The 23,517-nt window shown below is 46.3% G+C and overlaps 1 protein-coding gene across 1 annotated transcript in view; it reads right to left on the reverse strand.

Moving 5' to 3' along the window:
* LOC143809694 (uncharacterized) overlaps positions 1–23,517 on the reverse strand; it is a 222,956-nt gene that overhangs the window by 41,894 nt on the left and 157,545 nt on the right. The window lies entirely within an intron of this gene.

The following is a 23,517-nucleotide window of genomic DNA, read 5'->3' on the forward strand; positions in this document are numbered from 1 at the left end:
TGGTTGACTGTGATGACCTTACACTGTTCTGAACAAGTATGTCTTTTAAGTTTCTACTGCGGCGACATGCAAACAATGGTCCCCGGCTTATCGGCCCGGCTAGACTAGAATCTTTTTCCAATATGTGCCAATTGCGTCTTATTGCTGTTCTAATACTATGGTCCTAGGACCGAACATGAAGCTAAAGACAAATCTTTTACCCGTTGATGCATTATTAGTAGATTTTTTATTGTGGGTCGCTATACTAGCTTTTTTTAGTGCTGTATCTAATAATCCTGGGGGGTACCCTCTGTTCCTAAATCTGGTGTACAACTCCTGAGATTGACGAAAGAAGCCTTTTTTCTCACTATTTAGTCTCAAAACTCTGAGAAATTGACTGTACGGCAAAGATCTTTTAACATAGTCTGGATGGGCACTTTGATAATGCAGGATGGAATTTGTCGCTGTAGGTTTGCGAAACACCTCAGTTTGTAAAGAGCCTTCTTCTATCCAAACCCTGACATCTAAAAACTCAAGCTGTAACCCCCCAAAAGTCGAAGTAAATTTCATATTCAAGTCATTCATGGTGTCCAGATAATGGACAAAGGACTGGAAATCTGATGCTGTGCCATCCCACACTATAAATACGTCATCAACGTATCTCGTGTAAAGTTTTAAATGCTTTAAGAAGGGATTCCTGATGTTGTAGACTAATCTTTCTTCGAAAACAGCTAGGTACAGATTGGCGAGGGTACAAGCCACGGGCGTACCCATCGCTGTACCCTCTATCTGTACAAACCAGCTGTCATCGAATTTAAAGGCATTGTGTGTTAAAATAAACTGTAAGCCTTCGCCTATAAATGTAATGGCTCTATGATCCGTGGGTGTATGCAACAGAATTTCTCTAATTGCCTCTACTGCTTGATCTTGGGGGATGTGGGTGTACAAGCTTTCCACATCTACAGATGCTAGAAAGAAATTATCCTGCCAATTAAAACCCCTAATTATTTCTAAAAATTGTTTGGTGTCACGTACGTAAGAGGGTATATCCAAAAGGAGGGGATGTAAGAGCCAGTCCAAATAGCGCGACAATGGTTCCGTTACCGCACCCACCCCCGACACTATTGGACGGCCCGGTGGAGCACAAAGCGACTTGTGTATTTTAGGTATGTGATATCACAAAGGTTTTAAAGGAAATTCCATAAATAATTTTTCTGCTTGACGCCTGGACATAGTGCCTTTTTCTACATGAGATCTCAAAAAACCCTTAATTCATTTTTATATTTATTAGTGGGATCTGACTTCAAGGGATGGTATGTTTCTGCTTTTTCAAGCTGTCTACGAGCCTCCAACATGTAATACTCTTTAGACAATAAAACCAAATTGCCTCCCTTGTCTGCGGCACGAATGACTGTGTCCTCCCAACTTTTTATCTCTTTTAGAGCTGATTTTTCCGCTAACGTCAGATTAGATGGCATTTTTTTGTATACTATTGCTTCTATATCTTTTATCACTTGTTTTTCGAAAATCTCTATGGGTCCCCCTGGTGTTGTGGGAGGCATGAATGTGGATGGTACATTGCCTAAAAAGGGAACATCCTGATCTAGTTTTTTAGTCGTAGGGATAAGGGGGTTGGTGAGACTAAGTAACAAATTCACATCCTCCAAACTACTATTATCATCATTGGGGTTAACCATGAAGCCCAAAGGGCCAACAGTACATCTGGTTTCACCTGGGTAGGACTCCACCATAGCAGGCAGAGACAATGTTGACTCCTATTTTTTGGAAGTGGAACACCAGGATGAAATAATATCATTGAGCACCAAGTCATTGGAGCAGAAATTGTTTAATTTGGCTGAAAGGGAGATGAATTTATTTTGGACTAATAAATCACTGGCGTCCTATAATGAGAATGGGAGAGTTCCTAGAGGTCTAAGAGTATACAAAGAAATGTCTCAATTCAAAGAAGACGCCAGTTTTGTGACTGAATGGGAAACCATATTATTAAAATGCTCCCAAGATCTACTCCAATTGGTTTTATGCCAAAACTCATCTAATTATGACAGAGTAAAAACTGATTTAATAAAAACAAAAGAAGAGATAAAAACACGGCTGACTGAGTCACAGTGGTCTACCATGGATAAAAAACTGGATAACAAGTTGATCATTCTTCAATCAGAAATTAAGCAGAGAAAACGAGATAAGTTCATCAGAGACAAAATGGATTTTGACAATGGGGTTATTTTTTCTTGGAATAAATCCAGACAGACACAGAACTTTCGTAGGTTCTCCAGACCCAGAGGAGGAAAAAATCGCCAAACTTCTAAACAGTTTAAAAGAGACTATTTGACCACAGACTCGGACTCTAGTATGAATGATGATCCATGTCCGACAACAAGTAAGGCACAGGGTGCCGCATCAGGAACTGAAACTTTCCCTTTAGAAGAAAGACACGGAGGGGTGGGAGGAGATACAGATCTCGACAATTGGCGCAAAAGAAAACAAGTTTCTTGGAAACGGACTCTGCCGCCAGCACATCGTTGAGCTCGGTGGTCAATCTGTCCCCTCATAAACTAAATGAGATGCATCTTTCTGTATTATCGAAGGGACTTAGTTTTTGCTTACCGGATAATTTTGATGTGGTACAATTTAGAATTGATTTGTTTAAATCCATAAGAAAAATGCATTTGTTTAAGTTTTTTTCCTCCTCCCCTGATATGGCGAAGGAGTCCTACCCAGGTGAAACCAGATGTACTGTTGGCCCTTTGGGCTTCATGGTTAACCCCAATGATGATAATAGTAGTTTGGAGGATGTGAATTTGTTACTTAGTCTCACCAACCCCCTTATCCCTACGACTAAAAAACTAGATCAGGATGTTCCCTTTTTAGGCAATGTACCATCCACATTCATGCCTCCCACAACACCAGGGGGACCCATAGAGATTTTCGAAAAACAAGTGATAAAAGATATAGAAGCAATAGTATACAAAAAAATGCCATCTAATCTGACGTTAGCGGAAAAATCAGCTCTAAAAGAGATAAAAAGTTGGGAGGACACAGTCATTCGTGCCGCAGACAAGGGAGGCAATTTGGTTTTATTGTCTAAAGAGTATTACATGTTGGAGGCTCGTAGACAGCTTGAAAAAGCAGAAACATACCATCCCTTGAAGTCAGATCCCACTAATAAATATAAAAATGAATTAAGGGTTTTTTTGAGATCTCATGTAGAAAAAGGCACTATGTCCAGGCGTCAAGCAGAAAAATTATTTATGGAATTTCCTTTAAAACCTTTGTGATATCACATACCTAAAATACACAAGTCGCTTTGTGCTCCACCGGGCCGTCCAATAGTGTCGGGGGTGGGTGCGGTAACGGAACCATTGTCGCGCTATTTGGACTGGCTCTTACATCCCCTCCTTTTGGATATACCCTCTTACGTACGTGACACCAAACAATTTTTAGAAATAATTAGGGGTTTTAATTGGCAGGATAATTTCTTTCTAGCATCTGTAGATGTGGAAAGCTTGTACACCCACATCCCCCAAGATCAAGCAGTAGAGGCAATTAGAGAAATTCTGTTGCATACACCCACGGATCATAGAGCCATTACATTTATAGGCGAAGGCTTACAGTTTATTTTAACACACAATGCCTTTAAATTCGATCACAGCTGGTTTGTACAGATAGAGGGTACAGCGATGGGTACGCCCGTGGCTTGTACCCTCGCCAATCTGTACCTAGCTGTTTTCGAAGAAAGATTTGTCTACAACATCAGGAATCCCTTCTTAAAGCATTTAAAACTTTACACGAGATACGTTGATGACGTATTTATAGTGTGGGATGGCACAGCATCAGATTTCCAGTCCTTTGTCCATTATCTGGACACCATGAATGACATGAATATGAAATTTACTTCGACTTTTGGGGGGTTACAGCTTGAGTTTTTAGATGTCAGGATTTGGATAGAAGAAGGCTCTTTACAAACTGAGGTGTTTCGCAAACCTACAGCGACAAATTCCATCCATTATCAAAGTGCCCATCCAGACTATGTTAAAAGATCTTTGCCGTGCAGTCAATTTCTCAGAGTTTTGAGACTAAATAGTGAGAAAAAAGGCTTCTTTCGTCAATCTCAGGAGTTGTACACCAGATTTAGGAACAGAGGGTACCCCCCAGGATTATTAGATACAGCACTAAAAAAAGCTAGTATAGCGACCCACAATAAAAAATCTACTAATAATGCATCAACGGGTAAAAGATTTGTCTTTAGCTTCATGTTCGGTCCTATGGACCATAGTATTAGAACAGCAATAAGACGCAATTGGCACATATTGGAAAAAGATTCTAGTCTAGCCGGGCCGATAAGCCGGGGACCATTGTTTGCATGTCGCCGCAGTAGAAACTTAAAAGACATACTTGTTCAGAACAGTGTAAGGTCATCACAGTCAACCACTTGGTTAACGTCTGGTATGCCACTAGGCAATGTGAAGTGTGGACATTGCAATTTCTGCCCCTTCCATTTGACAGGCAAATTGATTCAAATAGGTCCAGTTCAACACAGAGTAAAAGATCTAATATCGTGCAGAACTAAGTTCGTTGTATATGTCTTATTATGCCCGTGTGGCTTTTTTTATATAGGTAAAACTATACGTCCATTATTTGTTAGATTTAGGGAGCACTTTAAATCTATCAGTACAGGAAAGGGAGTCCCAAAATTAATTAATCATATACGTACCCAGCATGAAGGTGATGCTACATGTTTACGGTTCGCAGGCCTAGAACAGGTCAAGTTGCCAGAACGGGGGGGGAATCTACATAAATTATTATTAAGGAGAGAGGAGAGGTGGATTTTGAGACTAAACGCAACAGGTCCGCTTGGTTTGAATGATCATTTAGACCTATCAGTGTTTTTGTAATTATAATTGTAGTTATCGTACACGCGTATTTATAGTGCATTTTTTCTAATGTATTTTGTTCCATCTTTGTTCCACTTTGTTTGTTTTATTGGTTTTAAAGTATGTTTTAAAGTAAATAGGTTTCTCTAATCAGGTGACGTCAATAGAGGCAGGTGAATTATGCACACGGAAACACTACATATACCTACCCTCTAGGCGTCACCTGTAGACCCGTTGAAGCTCAGATGAGCGAAACGATCGTCGTCTGTTAGGAACCGAAGGTTCTCTCTGTACTGCCTTGCTGTTTTTACGCATGAAGCCACAATAAAGAAAGATTTCGTATGTACCTATGGTGAGTGCTCGTTTCTCCAATTCTTATACATTTCAAATGGGGCCCCCCCCACCATGCCAAAATATATAGGTGAATTAGAAATGGCGACACGCACGAATGAACACGATCTGCGTTAGTATACATGCACCATTACAGAATTAGTTGTAGGCTGTGTTCACAAGACTGAAGTTCACTGTCTGTACACAGACCACAACCTCTAGCCTCGTGGAGGGTATCCCGATCCAAACTCACACCCTCATCCTGGACTTCACCTTCACGTTCAGTTTGTCCGAAGATGGAGACAGCGACACCAGCGCTGATTGGTGCCGGGCATCTCAACAGCAAATCACAGCCCCAAGGGGGTCATAACAGCCACTGTGGGAACGGCACAGGCACAGGAGGTGAGTATAAGCTTTATTATTTTATTGGGGTGAACATTTAGTTTAACACGAGGTTGTCCTAGTGGGAGACAATCCCTTTAAACATCCAGGCAAAGAGTGCACTCACCGGTCTCTTGTGCGAAAGTCCTTTATTTAGAACATATGCGGGCACACTTGGGGAGAACGTGGACAAAAGACTTTGTCTTTTGTTCACGTTCTCCCCAAGTGTGCCCGCATATGTTCTAAATAAAGGACTTTCGCACAAGAGACCGGTGAGTGCACTTCTGTTTTTTCTTTGCCTGGATTTTTAAATTACACTTTTTATGTGCACCCAGTGTCTAAGGTCAGGCATACATGGCATAGCAGCGGCAATCAGTTGTACTATTTATTTGTGGAGGCGGTGACACGTAGGCACATCGGTGCTGTGTATTTTTTCTATATCTCTACAATCCCTTTAAACAGTGGACTTTTATCAGCCCATGTGGCAACATTTCAGTTTCATATCAGAGAAATGTTCTGTTATTGATCCGAAACGTTGCCACGTTGGGCCAATAAAGAGTCCGACGTGGTGTGTGTGTGTGTGTTTGTTTGTTTGTTTGTTTGTTTGTTTGTGTGTGTGTGTTTGTGTGTGTGTGTGTGTGTGTGTGTGTGTGTGTGTGTGTATATATATACACTCACCGGCCACTTTATTAGGTACACCATGCTAGTAACGGGTTGGACCCCCTTTTGCCTTCAGAACTGCCTCAATTCTTCGTGGCATAGATTCAACAAGGTGCTGGAAGCATTCCTCAGAGATTTTGGTCCATATTGACATGATGGCCTCACACAGTTGCCGCAGATTTGTCGGCTGCACATCCCAAAGATGCTCCATACAAGGCAGGATGGATCCATGCTTTCATGTTGTTTATGCCAAATTCTGACCCTACCATCCGAATGTCGCAGCAGAAATCGAGACTCATCAGACCAAGCAACGTTTTTCCAATCTTCTACTGTCCAATTTCGATGAGCTTGTACAAATTGTAGCCTCAGTTTCCTGTTCTTAGCTGAAAGGAGTGGTACCCGGTGTGGTCTTCTGCTGCTGTAGCCCATCTGCCTCAAAGTTCGACGCACTGTGCGTTCAGAGATGCTCTTAGGCCTACCTTGGTTGTAACGGGTGGCGATTTGAGTCACTGTTGCCTTTCTATCAGCTCGAACCAGTCTGCCCATTCTCCTCTGACCTCTGGCATCAACAAGGCATTTCCGCCCACAGAACTGCCGCTCACTGGATTTTTTTTCTTTTTCGGACCATTCTCTGTAAACCCTAGAGATGGTTGTGCGTGAAAATCCCAGTAGATCAGCAGTTTCTGAAATACTCAGACCAGCCCTTCTGGCACCAACAACCATGCCACGTTCAAAGGCACTCAAATCACCTTTCTTCCACATACTGATGCTCGGTTTGAACTGCAGGAGATTGTCTTGACCATGTCTACATGCCTAAATGCACTGAGTTGCCGCCATGTGATTGGCTGATTAGAAATTAAGTGTTAACAAGAAGTTGGACAGGTGTACCTAATAAAGTGGCCGGTGAGTGTATATATATATATATATATATATATATATATATATATATATACATACCCACACACACATTATATAAGTGAAACTGCGACTGAGGTATGTACGTTATATAGATTATACCACTGTGTGTAATATACTGCGACCGCTGTGTATAGCCCATATAGGGGGTGTATATGTGTGTATGTGTATGCCTATATGGGCTATACACAGCGGTCGCAGTATATTACACACAGTGGTATAACCTATATAACGTACATACTGCAGTCGCAGTTTCACCTATACAATGTATATAGACTGCTGTACATACATTATATAGGTGATACTGTGATTGCAGTGTATAGTCGCACTATATATGCACAGCAGTATCACCTATATCACGTATATACACATTAGTCACAGTGTCACCTATATAATGAATATAGACTTCTGTATATACATTATATAGGTGATACGGTGATTATGTACAGCATTGTCACCTATATATTGTACATACAGCAGTCTATACACAGTATACAGGTCAAACTGCAAATGCTGCATATACGTAAAAAGATTTCATGCTGGTACTCACCTGAGATGGAGGAGGATGAGGAGGGTCCACTGTCCAGCCAGCGTCGGAGGTGCTGAGGACTTGGAGCGGATGCCAGCCGAGGATTGGTGAGGAGAGCGCTGTTCAGAGTGAGGCTCAGGTGTCTGTGCGGCTTGTCACACTTCTGCACAGGCCCTGGTGTGTACACGCTCTCCTGTTTGCCCGCACTGACCAGGGCTGCAGACGCACACCCAAGCACGAACGAGGGCCGCGCTCACAAAGGGCACAGAAATCAGAGGGGGCACATACCGTAGATCATATTGATGCATACAGCAGGGGGGGGGGGGGGCACAGATCATATTGGGGTACACAGCGTGGGGACAGAGATCATATTGGGCACTCAGTGGGGGGCACAGAGATCATATTGGGGCACGCAGTGGGGGCACAGATCATATTGGTGCATACAGTGGGGGGCACAGAGATCATATTGGGGCACTCAGTGGGGCACAGATCATATTGGTGCATACAGCGGGGGGCACAGAGATCATATTGGGGCAAACAGTGGGGTACAGAGATCATATTGGTGCATACAGCGGGGCACAGATCATATTGGTGCATACAGCGGGGGGCACAGAGACCATATTGGGGCAAACAGTGGGGCACAGAGATCATATTGGTGCACACAGCGGGGGGCACAGAGATCATATTGGGGCAAACAGTGGGGCACAGAGATCATATTGGTGCATACAGCGGGGGGCACAGAGATCATATTGGTGCACACAGCGGGGGGCACAGATCATATAGGGGCACACAGCAGGGGGCACAGAGATCAAATTGGGGCACACAGCGGGGCACAGAGATCATATTGGTGCATACAGCAGGCACAGAGATCATATTGGTGCATACAGCGGGCACAGAGATCATATTGGTGCATACAGCGGGGCACATAGATCATATTGGTGCATACATCGGGCACAGAGATTATATTGGTGCATACAGCGGGGGGCACAGAGATCATATTGGTGAACACAGTGGGGGGCACAGATCATATAGGGGCACACAGCGGGGGCACAGAGATCAAATTGGGGCACACAGCGGGGCACAGAGATCATATTGGTGCACACAGCGGGGGGCACAGATCATATAGGGGCACACAGCGGGGGGCACAGAGATCAAATTGGGGCACACAGCGGGGCACAGAGATCATATTGGTGCATACAGCGGGGGGCACAAAGATCATATTGGGACATACAGCGGGGGGCACAGAGATCATATTGGTGCACACAGCGGGGGGCACAGATCATATAGGGGCACGCAGCGGGGGGCACAGAGATCATATTGGGGCACACAGTGGGGGGGCACAGAGATCATATTGGGGCATACAGCGGGGGGCACAGATATCATATTGGTGCATACAGCGGGCACAGAAATCAGAGGGGGCACATACCGTAGATCATATTGATGCATACAGCAGGGGGGGGGGCACAGATCATATTGGGGTACACAGCGTGGGGACAGAGATCATATTGGGCACTCAGTGGGGGGCACAGAGATCATATTGGGGCACGCAGTGGGGGCACAGATCATATTGGTGCATACAGTGGGGGGCACAGAGATCATATTGGGGCACTCAGTGGGGCACAGATCATATTGGTGCATACAGCGGGGGGCACAGAGATCATATTGGGGCAAACAGTGGGGTACAGAGATCATATTGGTGCATACAGCGGGGCACAGATCATATTGGTGCATACAGCGGGGGGCACAGAGACCATATTGGGGCAAACAGTGGGGCACAGAGATCATATTGGTGCACACAGCGGGGGGCACAGAGATCATATTGGGGCAAACAGTGGGGCACAGAGATCATATTGGTGCATACAGCGGGGGGCACAGAGATCATATTGGTGCACACAGCGGGGGGCACAGATCATATAGGGGCACACAGCAGGGGGCACAGAGATCAAATTGGGGCACACAGCGGGGCACAGAGATCATATTGGTGCATACAGCAGGCACAGAGATCATATTGGTGCATACAGCGGGCACAGAGATCATATTGGTGCATACAGCGGGGCACATAGATCATATTGGTGCATACATCGGGCACAGAGATTATATTGGTGCATACAGCGGGGGGCACAGAGATCATATTGGTGAACACAGTGGGGGGCACAGATCATATAGGGGCACACAGCGGGGGGCACAGAGATCAAATTGGGGCACACAGCAGGGCACAGAGATCATATTGGTGCACACAGCGGGGGGCACAGATCATATAGGGGCACACAGCGGGGGGCACAGAGATCAAATTGGGGCACACAGCGGGGCACAGAGATCATATTGGTGCATACAGCGGGGGGCACAGAGATCATATTGGTGCATACAGCGGGGGGCACAGAGATCATATTGGTGCACACAGCAGGGGGCACAGATCATATAGGGGCACACAGCGGGGGGCACAGAGATCATATTGGGGCATACAGTGGGGGGCACAGATATCATATTGGTGCATACAGCGGGGGGCACAGAGATCATATTGGTGCACACAGCAGGGGGCACAGATCATATAGGGGCACACAGCGGGGGGCACAGAGATCATATTGGGGCACACAGCGGGGGGGCACAGAGATCATATTGGTGCATACAGCGGGCACAGAGATCATATTGGTAAAGACAGCGGGGGCACAGAGATCATATTGGTGCACACAGCGGGGGGCACAGATCATATTGGGGCAAACAGTGGGGGGTGGCACAGAGCTGAGGGGCACAGATCACCTGCAGAGATGCACAGAACTGGCAGCACAGAGATCGCTCTGGAGTCTGGACTAGTGATGTGTCATTCACGAACGAGCTGACACAAAGAGCCGGCTCCCTGCTGTGAACGATGGGAGCCGGCACACCAGTGAGAGCCACTAAAATTCCTGAATGGCTCTCACTGGGCGTAAAATCCCTTTACTTCGGGAGGCATAACTCCGCCCACCTGAGCAAAACCCCGCCCACACTTCAATTTAATTGGCTGCTAAGAAGTGGGCGGAGTTTCTAGGGTAGGTGGGCGGAGTTTCGGACTCCTGAACACAGTCAATAGGGATCCAAAAAGAGCCGATTCGTGAGCCGAAAGAGCCGGCTCTTTTTGGTGAGCGGAGACATGAGAGCCGGATCACCAAAAAGAGCCGGACTGCCCATCACTAGTCTGGCCACTGTTGGGCAGCAGCTCCTATTTCCGGAGTCGGGACAGGACAGGAGGAGAGCATTGGGTGGTAACTCCGCCCACCCGGTAACCCCGCCCACCCCGATGATATCATTCCTGTGCTGCTGTGCAGGAGAGGCAGGGTTCTGTAATGAACGCTGCTTACCCTGCACTCTGGGGTTAAAGGGTCGGCAGCCGGCACGATACGGCAGGCTGCCCCCGGAGACCTGCCGGCCGGCCGCATTTAAAGCCACCCACTGATTTAAAGGGCCGGCGGACAATTTTGTAGCTCAGTGCTTAGGGGCCCGCCCAGTCTTCGCTGGACTGGGCGGGCCCTAAGCACTCCGGTAGTTCCGCGCCTGCGTGCTGTAATGTATTTGTGGGAGGATACAGATACACGGGCAGGCAGTTGGATGGCAGACATGGAGTTGTCAGGTGTGCAGTAGTCGAAGCTACAAGACCTCTGTCAAGTCCTTCAGTGTTTTGAGGAATGCACATGGCTGGTAAGTGCAGACGATGCCATCATAAGCATGAGCATCTCACTAATGCGTCTGCTGATGCAAAGTTTGATGCACATTAAGGAGCAGGCGTCTGCAGCCGAGGATGAGGGAAGCCTTGATGCCAGTCAGCCATTGCCTGCTCAGGGAAGTCTCCTGGACGAGGTGGCGGACGAAGAGGAGGAGGAGGAGGAGGATGGGGATGAATATTTATGGGAGGAGGATGCTTCTCAGGGGGCAAAAGAAACTGGTGGCGTTGCAAGGTCAGGTACAGGGTTTTTGCGGGAGACAAGTGATGTTGATTTGCAAGAAAGTGCTCCTCAGCCCAGCACAAGCAGTGAATTGACACCTGGAACATTGGCCCACATGACTGATTATGCCTTGCGTATCCTAAAAAGGGACCCCCGCATTATAAAAATGATGACCGATGATGATAACTGGTTGGCCTGCCTCCTGGATCCATGCTACCAAGGGAAATTACAAAATATCATGCCACATGAGAACCTTGAACAAATATTGGCTACCAAACAAGCAACTCTTGTAGACTGTTTGGTTCAGGCATTCCCAAGCACACAGCGGCGGTGATGGTCCTCACACGAGCTGCAGGGGGCAACATGGCAGAGGTGTAAGAGGTGCACAAATCAGAAGTGGCGTTGGACAGAGGGGTTTTATGACCAGGTTGTGGAGTGATTTCGCAATGACCGCAGACGCGACATGTACTGCTGCATCAATTCAAAGTGACAGGAGACAACATTTGTCCAGTATGGTTACGAACTATTTTTCCTCCCTTATCGATGTTCTCCCTCACACGTCATTCCCCTTTGATTACTGGGCATCTAAAATAGACACCTGGCCTGAATTGGCAGAATATGCATTACAGGAGCTCGCTTGCCCAGCTGCTAGTATGCTATCAGAAAGAGTGTTCAGTTCTGCTGGTTCAATACTGACCGAAAAAAGGACTCGTCTGCCTCCCCAAAATGTTGATAATCTAACCTTCATTAAAATGAACCAATCATGGATTTCTAATTATTTTGCCCCACCTTCCCCTGCTGACACGTAGCTTGCCTGAGAAATGTCTTGCTTTTGGCCTTCTCTTACTGACTGCTCCAATTCCTCCATTTGCAGCTGCGGAATGTCCACTATAGGCCATTTTTATACCTCCCTAAATGGGCTGACTCCCCCCACAGGGCCGTGGTCACCACCTAGCGCAAGCACCTGTGCGAGTGCCGTTTGCCTGGACAGGTGGGTGTGCCCACTCTTGGGCGACGGCACTGGCACAGGGTCCCTCATAGTACAATGAAGTGTCTCTGACGGTTGTGGTGCACAACCAACGTCAGACACACCGTCATAATATGAGGGGCCCTGTGCCAGTACCGCCGCCCACGAGAGAGTGTTCCCCCCCAGGTCGAACAGTGCTCTACCACTTGCAATACTTACCTCACCCTGCTCCACCACAGTGTAGTCTGTGCTGATAAATCCTTCAATGGCACTGCCAATACAAAATTTGTTGACATGATAGATGATAGTTAAAATATACAGGGGCCCTGGCCTCCATTTAGACCATTTAATACTTTGCGCCAACTACCATTGTCTGCTACTCAGCAGAGGAGCCCACCCCTGTACGTAGCTATGCCACCTGTTTATTTTTGAAAATTGTTTTGGACATTTACCTCACTTTATTATTTTGGCCTTCTAACTGTGTCAGACACTCCTTACAGTTGACCTCCACTGAACTATCCAATGCCGCCTGTGTACCCCTGTAAGCAATTTTAAACTGCATTGAGCCTACTTTTTTATTTTAGGCCTACTAAGTCTGTTTGCGCCACTCCTTACAGTTGACCTCCACTGAACTATCCAATGCTGCCTGTGTACCCCTGTAAGTAATTTTAAACTGCATTGAGCCTATATATTTAGTCTGGGTGGGATAGGACGCGTGCAGGTTCGCGTGTGCAACAGATTTTAAGTGCAACAGTTTAAAGTGCTTTGCAGTTAGACAATGGCATTGAAGCTGATGTTCCTCTCTTCTCTTCTTCACACAGGTATTTTAATCCATCATCCATTTGTGTGCTGACTGCAAGTGTGAACAGACTCATATCTAGCAAGCTTTGCTCAGGGTATTTTAATCCATCATCCATTTGTGTGCTGACTGCAGGTGTGAACAGACTCATATCTAGCAAGCTTTGCTCAGGGTATTTTAATCCATCATCCATTTGTGTGCTGACTGCAAGTGTGAACAGACTCATATCTAGCAAGCTTTGCTCATGGTATTTTAATCCATCATCCATTTGTGTGCTGACTGCAAGTGTGAACAGACTCATATCTAGCAAGCTTTGCTCAGGGTATTTTAATCCATCACTCCTGTGTTGTTGTTTTTTTTTTTCCCCTCTGTGTTTGGTTTCTGATTTAAAGTGTTCAAAGCTGTTTTTTTTTTTCTTTCTTTCCTCTTTCCCACTGTTTTATGGCCTTGTACAGCATTGGTTGGTTACCCTGCATAGTAACACCTGCTAGGGCCTTATGCTAATTGGTTAATTGCTGATTGTGGCCATTTGGTTCCTGAAACTAGCAGTCATTTCATTTCATATATATTTAGTCTGGCTGGGATAGGACGCAAGCGGGTTTGCGTGTGCAACAGATTTTAAGTGCAACAGTTTAAAGTGCTTTGCAGTTAGACAATGGCAGTTGGGCAGGAGACAGGTAAGGTGCATAAGTTTATCAAACAATCATGCTTCTTGGTCAGTCATACTACATTATGCATTGATCATATTAATCTGCTTCTTATTTGTTTTAACTTCTGCCATCTCATAACTCGCCCGCCCTTTAACACATTCTGGGCACTCTCTCTATATCCACCCCTCCCTTCTCCCCTCTCCCATGTATAAGGCTAGGTTCACATTGCGTTAGGGCAATCCGTTTAGCGCTAGCGCTTGCGCTACAAAATTACGGCACATCGCTAGCGCGAGCCGAAAAAAGGCACGCGCTTGCGATGCGCTAGAGGGAAACTTCACATTGCTGTCAATGGGCACGCTAACGGACCCATTGCACGGCGTTAATTGCGACATTTTCGCCGTGCAACGCTGTCCGTTAGCGTGCACACATTAACGCAATGTGAACCCAGCCTAACTCTGAGGCTCTACTGACATTTCTTACCCACTCCAAACCAGCCACTACCACCATGCAGCACTCAAAACGTTCATACAAATCATCCCACCACCTGCTCTTTCTGTTTTTTCTCCTTCTACTAGTTGCAGGTGACATCTCCCCAAACCCTGGACCTCCCTCCACCAGCATACATTACTCTCCTCCAGCTGCATATAGAAACCCTGCTAATCTTATTAACATTCAGTGCATGCCTTCTCCTATTGCTTTCCACTGTGCTCTCTGGAATGCACGGTCTGTGTGTAACAAACTAACTTACATTCACAATTTTATCCTCTCTAATACCCTTAACCTTCTGGATATTACAGACACCTGGATCCAGCACTCAGACACCACCGCCGCTGCCGCTCTCTCGTTTGGTGGGCTGAAATTTTCTCATACCACCAGACCTGAGAACAGACAGGGTGGAGGTGTTGGTTTACTCCTTTCATCACAATGTGCTTTCCAGGTCATCCCCCCGGTTCCCTCACTTACATTTCCTTCCTTTGAAGTCCACGCCATCAGACTCTTTAAGCCCTTCTCCTTGCGGGTAGCGGTTGTTTATCGCCCTCCAGGCTCCTCCCGACTGTTTCTTGACCACTTTGCCACCTGGCTTACTCACTTTCTATCCTGTGACATCCCCACCCTCATCATGGGAGACTTTAACATCCCCATCAATGATCCCCTCTCTCAATCTGCCTCTCATCTTCTCTCTCTAATGTCTTCATTCAACCTCTCACAGTTTACTAATTCTCCTACGCATGAGGACGGGAATACTCTGGACCTGGTTTTCTCCCATCCCGGCTCACTGCATGACTTTACTAACTCCACTCTCCCGCTCTCGGACCACAACCTTCTTTCCTTCTCTGTCAAGAATTGTATCCTCACCCAGGACACCCCCACTTACCACACTTATCGGAATACACGTTCCATTAATACCCAGCAGCTTATGGACAATCTCCACACATCTTTAGCCCCCATCTCCTCCCTCTCCTGTCCAGATTTAGCATTGTCACACTTCAATATTACACTGAAGAATGCCCTGATGAAGCAGCACCTTCTACACACAGAAAGACCCGACACAGACAACGGCAGCCCTGGCACACTATGCAAACACGCTTTCTTCTGCGTTGCTCAAGGTGTGCAGAGCGGCAGTGGAGAAAATCTCTCTTAGCAGAAGACTTCATCCACTATAAGTTCATGCTCAAAACCTATAACTCTGCCCTTTCTGTGGCCAAGCAATCCTACTTCACCACCCTCATCACCTCACTATCCAACAACCCAAAATGACTTTTTGAAACCTTAAACTTCCTCCTGAAACCTAAAGTACAGTCCCCATCTCCAATCTCAGTGGTGAGGATCTGGCCACTTATTTCCTAGAAAAAATCAACCACATCCATCAGGATATCTCAGCCCAATCTCCTCAGTGCCTGGATCCCCTTTCCTGCCACACCTCAAGCTCATTAGACATCTTTGAGCCTGTTTCAGAAGAAGAAGTTTCCAAGCTCCTCACTTCTGCTCGGCCTACAACCTACAATAGTGACCCCATTCCTTCACCTCTCCTGCAGTCTCTCTCACCAGTGGTCACCACTCACCTGACTAAAATATTTAACCTCTCTCTTTCTTCAGGTATCTTTCCCTCGTCATTTAAACATGCCATCATTACCCCTTTACTTAAAAAGCCATCCCTGGACCAGAACTGCTCGGCTAACTACAGACCTGTCTCTAACCTTTCCTTCATCTCTAAACTCCTGGAACGCTTGGTTCACTCCCGTCTAATCCGCTATCTCTCGGATAACTCTCTTCTCGACCCCTTACAATCTGTTTTCCGCTCTTTACACTCCACTGAAACTGCCCTCACTAAAGTCTCTAATGATCTAATAACAGCTAAATCCAAAGGTCATTGCTCTCTGCTGATTCTCCTGGATCTATCTGCCGCATTTGATACTGTGGTGTTATGATCCTTAGTGGTTGAGGATCACAAATTACTCCAGCTAAGTAACAAACATAGGACAAGCTCTAGGGAGGTGGCAAACTGGACTGACCGCAAATCTGAACCTATCCAAACACACTAGAAGTAGCCGGTGAACGTGCCTAAAAATCCTAGACGTTTCGAGCCAGCCTGAGGAACTAACTACCCCTAGAGAGAAAGAAAAGACCTCTCTTGCCTCCAGAGAAATAATCCCCAAAGATATAGAAGCCCCCAACAGATAATAACGGTGAGGTAAGAGGAAGGCACATACACAGGGGTGAAAGCAGATTCAGCAAATGAGGCCCACTAATACTAGATAGCAGAAAATAGAAAAGGGAATCTATGCGGTCAGTAAAAAACCCTTACAAAATATCCACTCTGAGATTTCAAGAACCCCCACACCAACTAACGGTGTGGGGGGAGAAACTCAGTCCCCTAGAGCAACCAGCAAGCGAGGAAATCACATTTTAGCGAGCTGGACTAAAAACATAATGAACACTGATAATCAAAAAATGATCAAACAAAAACTTAGCTTGTCTTGGAGAGACTGGGAGCAAGGTAGACACAAGGAATCTGAAGAGCACTGAATACATTGATAGCAGGCAAGCAACTAGGTCTCCAGGTGATCTAAATAGGAAACCAACCAAGGATAACGAACCAGCTGATGCAGCCAACCTGCAGAAAGACAACACTACACCGTACCGCTTGTGACCACTAGAGGGAGCCCAAAAATAGAATTCACAACACTGTGGATCACCAGCTCCTTCTCACTATGCTCCGCTCCATAGGCCTCAAGGACACAGCCCTCTCCTGGTTCTCCTCCTACCTCTCTGACCGCTCCTTCACTGTATCTTTTGTCGGCTCCTCTTCCTCTTCTCATCCCCGTACTATCGGGGTTCCGCAGGGCTCAGTCCTGGGCCCCTTCCTTTTCTCTCTATACACTGCCCCTATTGGACATACAATCAGCAGATTTGGGTTCCAGTATCATCTCTATGCTGATGACACCCAATTATACACTTCTTCCCCTGACATCACCCCCACTCTAATTCAAAATACCAAGGATTGTCTGTCTGCTGTCTCTAACATCATGTCCTCCCTCTATCTGAAACGAAATCTCTCCAAAACGGAACTACTTGTGTTTCTCCCTTCTACTAACCTCACTCTACCCAGCATCGAAATTACCCTGGAGGGTTCAACCATAACTCCCAAGCAGCATGCCCGCTGTCTTGGGGTCATATTCGACACCGAACTTTCCTTTACTCCCTATATCCGATCACTCACTCGATCTTGTCACCTGCATCTTAAAAACATCTCCAGAATCCGACCTTTTCTCACCTTTGAAGCTGCTAAGACACTTACTGTCTCTCTTATTCATTCTCGTCTGGACTACTGCAACTCTCTTCTGATCGGTCTCTCTCTTTCCAAACTTTCTCCACTCCAATCCATCTTGAATGCGGCAGCCAGGGTCATATTTCTGTCCAGCCGCTTCACCGATGCCTCCATCTTGTGCCAGTCATTACACTGGCTACCCATTCGCTACAGGGTCCAGTATAAACTCATCTCTCTCACCCACAAAGCTCTCCACAGTTCTGCACCGCCTTATATCTCCTCTCCCATCTCCGTCTATCGCCCTACACGTGCCCTCCGTTCTACAAATGACCTCAAGGTACCTTCACACGAAACGACATCGCTAGCGATCCGTGACGTTGCAGCGTCCTGGCTAGCGATATCGTTTCGTTTGACACGCAGCAGCGATCAGGATCCTGCTGTGATGTCGCTGGTCGCTGAATAAAGTCCAGAACTTTATTTGGTCGTCCGATCGCTGTGTATCGTTGTGTTTGAAAGCAAAAGCAACGATACCAGCGATGTTTTACACTGGTAACCAGGGTAAACATCGAGTTACCAAGCGCAGGGCCGCGCTTAGTAACCCGATGTTTACCCTGGTTACCAGCGTAAAAGTAAAAAAAACAAACAGTACATGCTCACCTGCGCGTCCCCCAGCGTCTGCTTCCTGACACTTACTGAGCGCCGGCCCTAAAGTGAAAGTGAAAGCACAGCGGTGACGTCACCACTGTGCTGTTAGGGCCAGAGCTCAGTCAGTGTCAGGAAGCAGACGCCGGGGGACGCGCAGGTGAGCATGTACTGTTTGTTTTTTTTACTTTTACGCTGGTAACCAGGGTAAACATCGGGTTACTAAGCGCGGCCCTGCGCTTAGCAACCCGATGTTTACCCTGGTTACCCGGGGACCTCGGCATCGTTGGTCACTGGAGAGCGGTCTGTGTGACAGCTCTCCAGCGATCAAACAGCGACGCTGCAGCGATCGGCATCGTTGTCGCTATCGCTGCAGCGTCGCTTCGTGTGAAGGTACCTTAAGACTAACATCCCCCGTAATCCGAACTTCGCACCTCCGTCTCCAAGACTTCTCTCGTGCTGCGCCAGCTCTCTGGAATGCACTTCCCCAGACGATCAGACTGATACCTAGCCCCGACCTATTCAAGCGCGCTTTAAAAACCCATCTCTTCAAACAAGCCTACCACATCAACTACTCAGTAAACTAACTTTGTCTTGTTCCCTCCTTCCAAATATTATCTGCATGTGAATCTGCACCCTACTATTCATCTGTCCCCACACCTTCCACGCACATAACTGCACTTGATACTTGACTATTGCACTTAAACACACAGGCTGATGATGGATCATGCAGCTTTATATGAAAATCCCTATTTATTATAATTGCCAGACCTGAAATAACAAGCACTTTTCACCTATTGTGTCCCCCCATTTCCTTGTAGATTGTAAGCTTGCGAGCAGGGACCTCACCCCTAATGTCACTGTTTAAATTGTCTTGTATTGAATTTATTGTCTATAAAAGTCTTTTAAATGGTGGCGCAAAGTCTCAATGCTACTAAAAGATTTCCTGCAGGGATACCTAACAAACAACCACAAGTAGTTTGTAAAAAAAGTGAATGTGCATATATAGTATTATACAACTAGGTGTATACAGGTACGCGCTGAAAAAATAGCACAGTAGGATAAGAGCTGATAAACTTCCTTCTATAGAGTGTAACCGCTCATATAGTGTCCCACCGTATAATAATCTGATACTAAGATAAACAGGGCTAACCTCCGGTGTGCTCACTAAAAATGACACAGGAATTAATGCATGAAAAAGTCTTCCTACCTCTGTTGGTGAATGAGAGGCTGTAACGTTTCTCCTGTCGTTCCGAGTGTATCCAGGCAGAAGATATAATAGAAACCGGTGGCTGCCTGGAGGTTAGTTAGTGGTGGCTTGCTGCCGGCCGGGGCAGCCACCGGTTTCTATTATATCTTCTGCCTGGATACACTCGGAACGACAGGAGAAACGCTACAGCCTCTCATTCACCAACGGAGGTAGGAAGACTTTTTCATGCATTAACTCCTGGGTCATTTTTAGTGAGCACACCGGAGGTTAACCCTGTTTATCTTAGTATCAGATTATTATACGGTGGGACACTATATGAGCGGTTACACTCTATAGAAGGAAGTTTATCAGCTCTTATCCTACTGTGCTATTTTTTCAGCGCGTACCTGTATACACCTAGTTGTATACTACTATATATGAATTTATTGTCTGTACATGAACCTGCTTAATTGTAAAGTGCTGCGGAATATGTTGGTGCTATATAAATAAAAATTATTATTATAGCCTACTTTTTTATTTTAGGCCTACTAAGTCTGTCTGCGCCACTCCCTACAGTTGACCTCCACTGAACTATCCAATGCCGCCTGTGTACCCCTGTAAGCAATTTTAAACTGCATTGAGCCTACTTTTACTCTTCGCCACGACAGCACCCCACTGGAGAGAGGGATCCGCCCCGCAGGAACAGGAAACCTATTGAGAAATAAAAGGGGGCGGTCCGCCTCTCCTCCTCAGTTTAGGTTTCCTGTTCCTGCAGGAACGACAGGATTTCTATGAAGATAAAATACCTGGGCATGCACGCCGCCTGTGCGGTGTCTTTTAAGAACGGCAGGGGCTGCAGTCCAGAGGCAGCGTCGGGGGAGATCCGTTTGACGGCTCCCTCCTCGCCTGACAGAAGCCCGGATGATGACCTGGTCCGGGTAAGGCCGCCGTGCATCATTTCCGAAGCAGGTGGCAATAGCAGGCGCCGGAATCCTCGCTGATCAGGTGAGGACAGCGTTCCGGAAGTGAGTCCGGGGCCCGGACTGCGCACGCGCCGATCACCACCAAGGATTTACCCGGAAGTATAGTTTGAACTTCCGGAGTATCCAAGCTGCGGCCGGCGGCGGGGGGAAGGTGCGGTCCTGGCGCATGCGCAATATGGAGGACGCTTAGGCTCCATATTTAAATCAAATGAGCGCCACTATCTGGCGATGTAAGATGTCATCCCCAGGTGCCATGGACCCTGAAACAGGAGACCAAGTACCCCCTGCCAAAGATCGTCCCAGCAAAGGATCTTCAGACACCGGTCATAAGAGCGGTTCGGTGGTCAGATCCAGGACAGGATCTCGGGCTTCTGATCCGGTATTATCAGCTTCACTGGGTGAGTGTGAGTGACTCTACCTATTAAGCTAATGCTATTTCCCCTCTCTCTCTCTCTCTCTCTCTCCCTTCCCTCCTTCTCTCATCAGCGCACGGGTCAGGGTAAAAAACGTGAAAAAACAAAACATAAAGAATGTGCTCTATGTAGCCAGCCCCTACCCGACTCATACCCCAAAAAACTTTGTCAAGGCTGTATAACTGAAACCACACAAGGAGCGGCAATGTCCATTACGGACTTGCGTACCATTATCAGGGAAGAATTAAGAGCTATATCCCAAGATAAACCGCATAAAGCCAAACCCAAAATACCGACACCCTCGTCAAATTCAGACAGTGACCAGGTTGTGTGTTCAGACGCCTCCCTACCATCATCATCATCATCATCATCTTCATCGTCTGAAATTGAGGGACGTCCTTGCTTCCCGGTGGAAAGTGTGGACAATTTAGTGAAATCAATACGAGACACTATGGGGTGTGAAGAGACAAAAGGAGCACAAACCACGCAAGATATAATGTTTGCGGGTTTGGCAGAGAGAAAAAGGAGATGCTTTCCGGTCATACCGGCAGTAAAAGCGTTAATAAAAAGGGAGTGGGAAAAGCAAGATCAGAGAAGCTTTTTACCCTCATCGTCAAAACGAAAATACCCGTTTAGTGACGACGAGCTTCTCACATGGACAAAAGTCCCTAAAGTTGATGCTGCTGTAGCCTCTACCTCGAAGCAGTCAACTTTGCCTGTAGAAGATGCGGGACTGCTCTCGGATCCTCTGGATCGCAAAGCCGAGTCCTCCCTAAAAAGATCCTGGGAGGCAACTACGGGAATATTTAAGCCAGCAGTAGCAAGCACTTGCACAGCCAGATCAATGCTCATATGGATAGATCAATTGGACCAACAAATTGAGAATAAAACCCCAAGAAAGAAATTACGGGCAGCCATCCCCTTAATACGGGGTGCAGCAGCCTTTATGGCGGACGCATCCGCGGACTCCCTTCGGTTAGCGGCAAGGTCTGCAGGTCTGGTAAACAACGCAAGGCGTGCACTATGGATGAAAAGCTGGAAGGGCGATGCGCAGTCAAAATCGAAAATATGCGCCATCCCATGTGAGGGTGAGTTCCTCTTTGGCAAAACTCTAGATGACATACTAAAGAAGGCGAAAGACAGGAAAAAAGCTTTTCCTGACTCTTCCATTCCTTTTTATAGGAGAGCCTTCAAAAGGAGACCGTTTGGCAAAAGAAAGCAAACGGATAGGTCTACAACATGGACCGCTAAAGATGAAAAGCAGAGAGGTACCATGTTCAGAAGACCCAACCCCTCAAAAGATAACAAATACTGAGGATATACCAGTTGGGGGTAGACTGAAGTTTTTCACTACTCAATGGGAAAAGATAACATCTAGCTCGTGGGTTTTAAATATCATCCGAGATGGAATTAAATTAAAATTCTCTCGTGTCCCCCACGAGTCTTATATTATAACATCTTTCAGCTCGCCTATACAGCAACAGGCGTTAGAGCTTGAAATTCAAACCCTATTATCAAAACGGGTCCTAGTCCAAGTTCTGGTGGGACAGGAGGGTAGGGGGTTCTACTCTCCCCTATTCTTAATTTCTAAGCCCGACGGTTCTTTCAGGACAATCATTAACCTTAAAAAACTCAACTTATTTATCGAAAATTATACCTTTAAAATGGAGTCCATTAGATCCACCATAAAGCTCCTCTTCCCAAATTGTATGATGGCGGGCATTGATCTAAAGGATGCTTACTATCATCTCCCTATTCATGATAGATACCAAAAATTCCTCAGAGTGGCGGTAAAAATCAACAACGAGGTTCGTCACTTCCAGTATGCGGCTCTGCCCTTCGGCCTCTCAACAGCGCCGAGGATCTTCACCAAGATAATGCTAGAGGTGATGTCCTATCTTCGCCAGAAGGAAACTTTGATTGTGCCCTATCTGGATGACTTTTTGGTAATAGGAAATTCAGTTACTCAATGTTCTGATCGTTTAGCTCATGCAATTTCCTCCCTACAGGACCTGGGCTGGATAATCAATACCGAAAAATCCAGACTCACTCCACTTTCCCGTCAAGCGTTCTTGGGGTTCCATTTAGACTCTATATCTCAAAAGTGTCTTCTACCACAGGTAAAAATTCGACTGATCAGACACAAAGTCCTAGCTGCAATAAACAAACCACGTACATCCCTAAGACAGGCCATGTCATTATTAGGGTCTCTTATCTCTTGTATACCTGCAGTAAGATGGGCTCAACACCATACTAGAACACTGCAACATCAAGTTTTACAAGAGGATAGACGGTTATTGGGTCACCTAAATACAAAAATAACCTTATCTCAAGAGGTTTTAACTTCCTTAGAGTGGTGGCTAGACTCAAACCATTTGATGAGTGGGGTTCCATGGGTAATAACACCATCTCACATCATAACCACTGACGCCAGTCCTTATGGTTGGGGCGCTCATATGGGAAATGATTACTGCCAGGGATTATGGAACATGGAGGAAAGCT

The sequence above is a fragment of the Ranitomeya variabilis genome, chromosome 2 (genome assembly GCF_051348905.1).
Source record: "Ranitomeya variabilis isolate aRanVar5 chromosome 2, aRanVar5.hap1, whole genome shotgun sequence".
Lineage (NCBI taxonomy): Eukaryota > Metazoa > Chordata > Amphibia > Anura > Dendrobatidae > Ranitomeya > Ranitomeya variabilis.